A 6,000-nucleotide genomic window follows, 5' to 3' on the forward strand; every position below is an offset into this window, starting at 1 on the left:
CCTGTTTTTAAGGAGCTTAGAGTCTAGAAGGGTGGTGCAAAATTGCACACAAATCCCTGGAATAGTGGTTACAAAGTAAACAGTGTTGAGTGTCCTAAAGAGGGATGAGATTTCTGGAGAAGGATGAGTAGAGAGACAGAGTGAAGTTGTTCAGATCCCAGACATTAGCATATAGGCTGCCTTCAGAGGTATGTAACTATGGCACATAATCCTCTAAGACTCAGTTTCCTCATATGAAAAAAAAAAAAAGGTATATTTTATGGGTTGAATTAGGTCCCCAAAGATGTTGAAGTCCTAGCCCCCAGTACTTGTGAATGTGACCTTATTTGAAACAAAAGTCTTTGCTGATGATCAAGGTAAGATGAGGTTATTACAGCGGGCCCTAATCTAGTATGACTGGTGTCATTATAAAAAGGAGAAATTGGGGCACAGAAACAGACATGTGCAGGGGGAAGACGATGTGGAGACACAAGGAGAATGCCATCTACTAGCCAAGGAATACTGGGGCAACCGGAGGTTACGGGAGAGGCATGGAGCAGATTCTCCCTCTTAGCCCTCAGAAGAAACCAATCTGACATCTTGATTTTAGACTTCTAGCCTCCAGAACCGTGAGACGATACATTTCTGTTGTTTAAGCCACCCAGTTTGGGGTACTTTGTTATGGCAGCCCTAGCAAACTAGTATGGAGGCAATAATAGTGCTTATCTCGTGGAGATGTGAAGATTAAGTGAGATAAAATAAGCTAAGTGCTTAGCACAGTACTTGGTAAGTGCTTGATAATTGTGGATGGGGTGACCACTCTTGATCTGGGGAAATGACGTGAGGCCTCGCAGAGGTGGTGGCATTTGGATTAAGGCAGGCAAGCTGGGTAGGATGTGGGCATCGGGATGAGATATAGGAGGAGGGGTTCATGAAACTGCCATTTGCAATGAAATCTTGGTCCCAGGACGACATACACTTAGCCCTTAGGTTCTTGCCTTTGGCCCAGGTGCAAGTAGCCATTGGGTCATATGGGGATTCTAGTTATTTTTGCCTGACCAGCATTCCTTTTCTCTTTTTTCGATAACAGCCACTCAGTTTTCCTTTGGTAAAGTCGCCCCTCCCCTGCTCCAATCATGGCTCTGCCCTTCCCCAGGCTGACCAGTTGGAGGTTTCCAGCTTCCTGGGCCTTGAGACAGGTCCAGGAGGGGGCATATGCCCCAATCAGGGCCAATCAGAGTTCTCACTAGGCACAGGTATGGATCCTGAGAAAGGCAGGGTCTCTGTTCCTTCGGGATGAGGAACAGTAAAGACAATGAACTCTGTGCTTCTTAGGGCCATTTTTCCTGACCACATGGAGGAAGCCAGGTTAGGGATAAGGAAGAAGGCTAAGGTGCAAACAGGAATAAATCTGAGAGTTGGAAAGTGATGGAGCTGGATGGATAGAGAGAGAGAGCGATCTGAAGGTAGTGAGACAGTGTTTGAGCTCCAGGATCCAACATTCCTGAATCCAGGTGCCCTTGGACCTTTAAGTTATGAAAACCAATACATTTTCTTTCTTATACATTTTGCATTGGGGTTGATCATATGCATCTGGATGAGTCCTGACCTAGTCATTGTCTTCAGGTGCCTGCCCTTCCCCAAGGGCAAGCACCTCCTGGGTGAGAACATTTAAGAGGGTGGCTGGCGATGGGGATGTGGTATCTGTCACAGCCTCTGTCCTCTCAGAGGACAGGAAAGATTCCATCGCAACCTCACATCAGGACTTGCTTCTGCCTGTGACTTTCCCTCAGATGTCTTCATCATGTGATGACAGATATTTGGGTCCCTTTTTGACCAAAATCCTCTGTGGGGACTAAGGCTAGTCCTGCAAAGAATTTCGGAGGTTTCAGAAAAGTGGAGCCCTCCTCAGATTCATTGGAGAATTCCAAGGGTCTGTGTTGGGAGACCTCCAGGACCCTTTGGGATGGCCAAGAAGAGGCTCTAGATCCTTGACACCTTAAGAAAAAGGGGATGCCTCACAAAACCAGGGCCTATGTCATCCTATCTACCACTCTATGCCTGGCACCTACGACCATGCCTTGACTATAATAGAGACTCTATGACTATTTACTGGTGACCAGATGAGTGAAAATAGGACATTACTTAGAAAATATTCTATGTTTTCTTATTATGTATATGATACAAATGCTTGATTTTGATACAAATGTATTGACTCTTTGGTTGAGGAATACACTAGGAACTTTGGAAAGCAAAGTATCAAATAAGTAATGAGCCTAAAATTGGTGTTGTGCTGGGCTTCTCAAATTTCAATGTGCTTACCAGTTCCCTGCAGACTGTATTTTCTAGAGATGGCTCAACACGATATCTCAGCACACATACACTTTTTATAATGTAACTTTGACATTTCTCCCATAGAGACTTGGGGTCTATTTCTCTCCTGCTGAATCTAGGTGGGACCATGACTATAGTGGAAGTGATACCATGTGACTTTTTGAAATGTTTGCTTTTGGAAATCAGCCAACAGGCTGAGAAGAGACTTAATCTCAGGATCTTTCTTGAAGCTATTGAAAAGAATTTCTTTCTCCTGGATTTGAAGCTGGGAAGGTGTAAGCCTGGAGCTTCTGAGGGTCCATCATGTGGTAGGAGACTGTTCAAGAGTGAGAACCTCACTTAAGGAAGCAGAGCTGACACAGAGAGAAACCAAATCCTGATGATTGTTTGAGCCCTTGATCCAGCCATGCCTGAACTCCCTTTAGAGTTTTCAATTAGATAAACCAATAATCTCCCCTTCCTATTTTTTAAGTTAGTTCATGTTGGGTTTCTGTCACCTGCATCAGAAGAGTTGTAACTGATATAATGAACAATATCCTCGGCAGCACACGGTCTACAAGACTAGTCTTTGAAAATTCTTCACTGCTATAAAAAACCAAGGATATTGCTAATCCTACTTCCCTAAGAATATCCTTAAGAAGTTTTATCCATCAGTTGCTATTAATGAGCACACCCCAAATGCCAGCCTTTTGATGATCTAGGCACCCTCATCGGGTATTTCCTCCCTCCTCCCTCCATGACCCCTGAAGTTTCCCAGGCTGTCCAAGCTCAAGGATAAACCCCCTACACCTGTTCCCAGTATCCCTTGCTGAGGGCAGGACTGACTCAACCCAGGGAACCCACTTGGAGCTCCTGAGTGACTCATCTTGAGCAGAGCCCCAGGTTTGCCTGGGGACTTCAGGGGAGTTGCTGTGTGAGAAACTCTAGAATACACATGAATAAATAAGATGGGACTCAGTGCCAGTTTGAAACGATTAAAGCATCCCGTGAAAGCTGAACCTCTGCAGAGATGTATGGGCTTCTGTTGTATAATCCTCTAAACTCAAAGGGGCCGAGGAGTAGCCTCCTTTGATCCGAGCCCTGTGCACACCCACTCTTGCCCCTTGGGTTCTTAGCACAAGCAAAACTCCTCTCATCATGGCAGCCAGCCACAGGCTTTTTCCTATCACCCTGGGAGTGCCTTCTTAAGAATTCCTCCCGAGATCTGGTTCTGGGCTGTGCCGACGATTACTTTTAGTGTGTTTAGACCTGGCTCCTGGGTCTGAAAAGCAGGAACGAGTTGCCAGAAGGATCAAATTCTTCCTTCAAGGCAGATCACTCTTCTTTCTTTTCTTGGGAAGTGATGATGTGTTCTTCCCTACGTGTCTCTCCTCTGTCTCCAAATCCCTATCTCCTTCCCAGGCTGTCAAATGCCAGCTTATTCGTGAATCCATTTCTGACCCGACTTCCTCACTCAGGCCTGTCTGGTTTCTACAGCCTTAGAGCTTCTGGAACTCTTTATACACACTTTTAGTTCATGAGTTTTCAGCACGATGCCTGGCACAGTGCTCCTTATGTATTTGGTGGTGAGGATCCACGTTTCAGAAGCAGCTTCTTCAACTCCTATTTCTCTGAGATAGCCTCTAAAAACTGCCATATTGGACAGCCTCTAAAAACTGCCATATTGGACATATTGGAATCCTATGGGCTCCAACGAATGGGAAGTCAGTAACTCATCTTCTTACCCTCCAGAGAGCCGGGCGGCTAAACTCTTGAGACAAGAGACCAGGATTGGTAACCTGTTCCATCCCTTTTTAGCTGAGTGACCTTGGGCATGTAATTGCACTTCTCATTATCTCACACTCCTTATTTGGACAGTGGAGATAATGATGAGTCCTACTTTTCAGCGTTTATGTGACGATTAAATAAAATGATCCAGGTACAGCGTTTAGTACAGTGCTTGGTACATAGGTCAGCTGTTATTATTATTATTAATCAATAAAAATCTATTGAATATCTAATAGGAGACAGGCCAGAGTTTTAGATTCCAGCCTCTGAGCCTCAAGTGGAATTGACTTCTTGCTGACTTTAAGCAGTGTTGGGGTCTTGCTGTGACCCATTGCATGTTTTTTTTTTTTTTTATCATTTTATTCATTCACTGAGCAGATATTCCCTGCCCATCTACTATGTGTCTACTGTCTATAAGCTACCACTCCCATAGTCGCATTGTGGGAATCAGGAGTAAGACCAGGAAAATATTTTGCAGTTTTGGCTGAATAATGGATTAGCATTCTAGACTACTGATTTCTTCACCAGAATTTATTTTGCCAGCTCTCAGCCCTGTGGTCAAGGACAAGAGATCTTTGCTTTACTTTAGGAGAAAGCCGAGGGTGAAAATAATACTTCGGTTTCTGCAACAGAGGGTCTGTAAAGAAAGCTTTAGAGAGTAGTGTGTGGGTTCAGACAATGCTTTCTGGCTGGAAAGGAATAAAACCACAGGATTAGGAGGTTACATTGCTCATTTTTTTTAAAAAAAGGAATAAGCAAGGGACTTAACTCTTTATGTACTGGGCTGAAGTTCAGTATTTAAAACACAGTCTTTGGTAGTATAGTAGTATAGTTTTCAGTAAACACTTTCTTTTCTTCTTTTTTTTTTTGCTCTTGCAGGTACTGTGTTCAGAATATAGAACTCCGTGGCTGACTCTGGGTGGAGGATCACTGGTCGTATGCAACACTTTTTCTCACCATAGAGTAGGATTCTCTAACCAGAACTTGCCTCCTTGAATTCTTTTTGACCCCTATATTATGCCCAATTATTCAATGATAAGCATCATATAAAACTCTGGCAGGCTGTGGTTCAACATGCAGACCATTCTGTCTAACAGTGGTTCAAGGTCGATTGCTTATAATTTTTTCTTTCAAATCTCGGTGCTTTTGGGGTAGAACAACCGTTCTTTTTGCAGGATTGTCCATTGCATTCCCACTAAAAGCTGGTCACAACTTCCAGTTATCACAAAAACGGAAAATACTTCCCCTCCTTTCCAAAATCCCCTTAGGGGGGCTGTACCGTCTCCTGTTGAAAACCATTGGATAATGGAGCATGTAGGTTGTCTTATTTGATGATGGTGTGAAGTTGAGTGTAGAACCTTTTCCTCCTAGACTAAAAGCTCCACGAAAACTGCACAGACCCATGCCAGGTTTTAGTCTCTGTTGTTTTCTGGTGCTTAGGACAGGGTTTAACCCTTAGTGGATTCTCAGGAGGTATATGCACCTGGTTGATGGAAAGACTACATAGTACAGCATTCATTTTGTGTAATTTAGTCAAACTGAACTGCAGAGGTTTTTTTTTATAACTAAGGGGGATATTCAGTTATTTAACAAAGAGTACTTGCACAAGTGCTGGCCAATCAGAACTTATCCTGGGGAATCTGGTGGTCCCCTTACGGGAAGAGCAACTTTAGTTGCTGGCTCATGGGGCAGTCCAGGGGCTCCCAGGAATACGAGTCAGGGAGGCAGGGACGGTAAGGGACAGTGTCTCTTTGTCAAACAAATTTTAACAGCTAGCAAGGCAATACTAGAATATGCTTTCGAATATCATCAGCGTGGCTATTGTGTAGAGCGCAGTACAAAGAACGTTTTTCAGGACTCCCTGGTAGCTATTCATTCATTGACCAAATATCGTGAAATTTCTTTACAAAATGTTCTTCT

Source organism: Balaenoptera musculus, chromosome 8 (genome assembly GCF_009873245.2).
Source record: "Balaenoptera musculus isolate JJ_BM4_2016_0621 chromosome 8, mBalMus1.pri.v3, whole genome shotgun sequence".
Classification (NCBI taxonomy): Eukaryota; Metazoa; Chordata; class Mammalia; order Artiodactyla; family Balaenopteridae; genus Balaenoptera; species Balaenoptera musculus.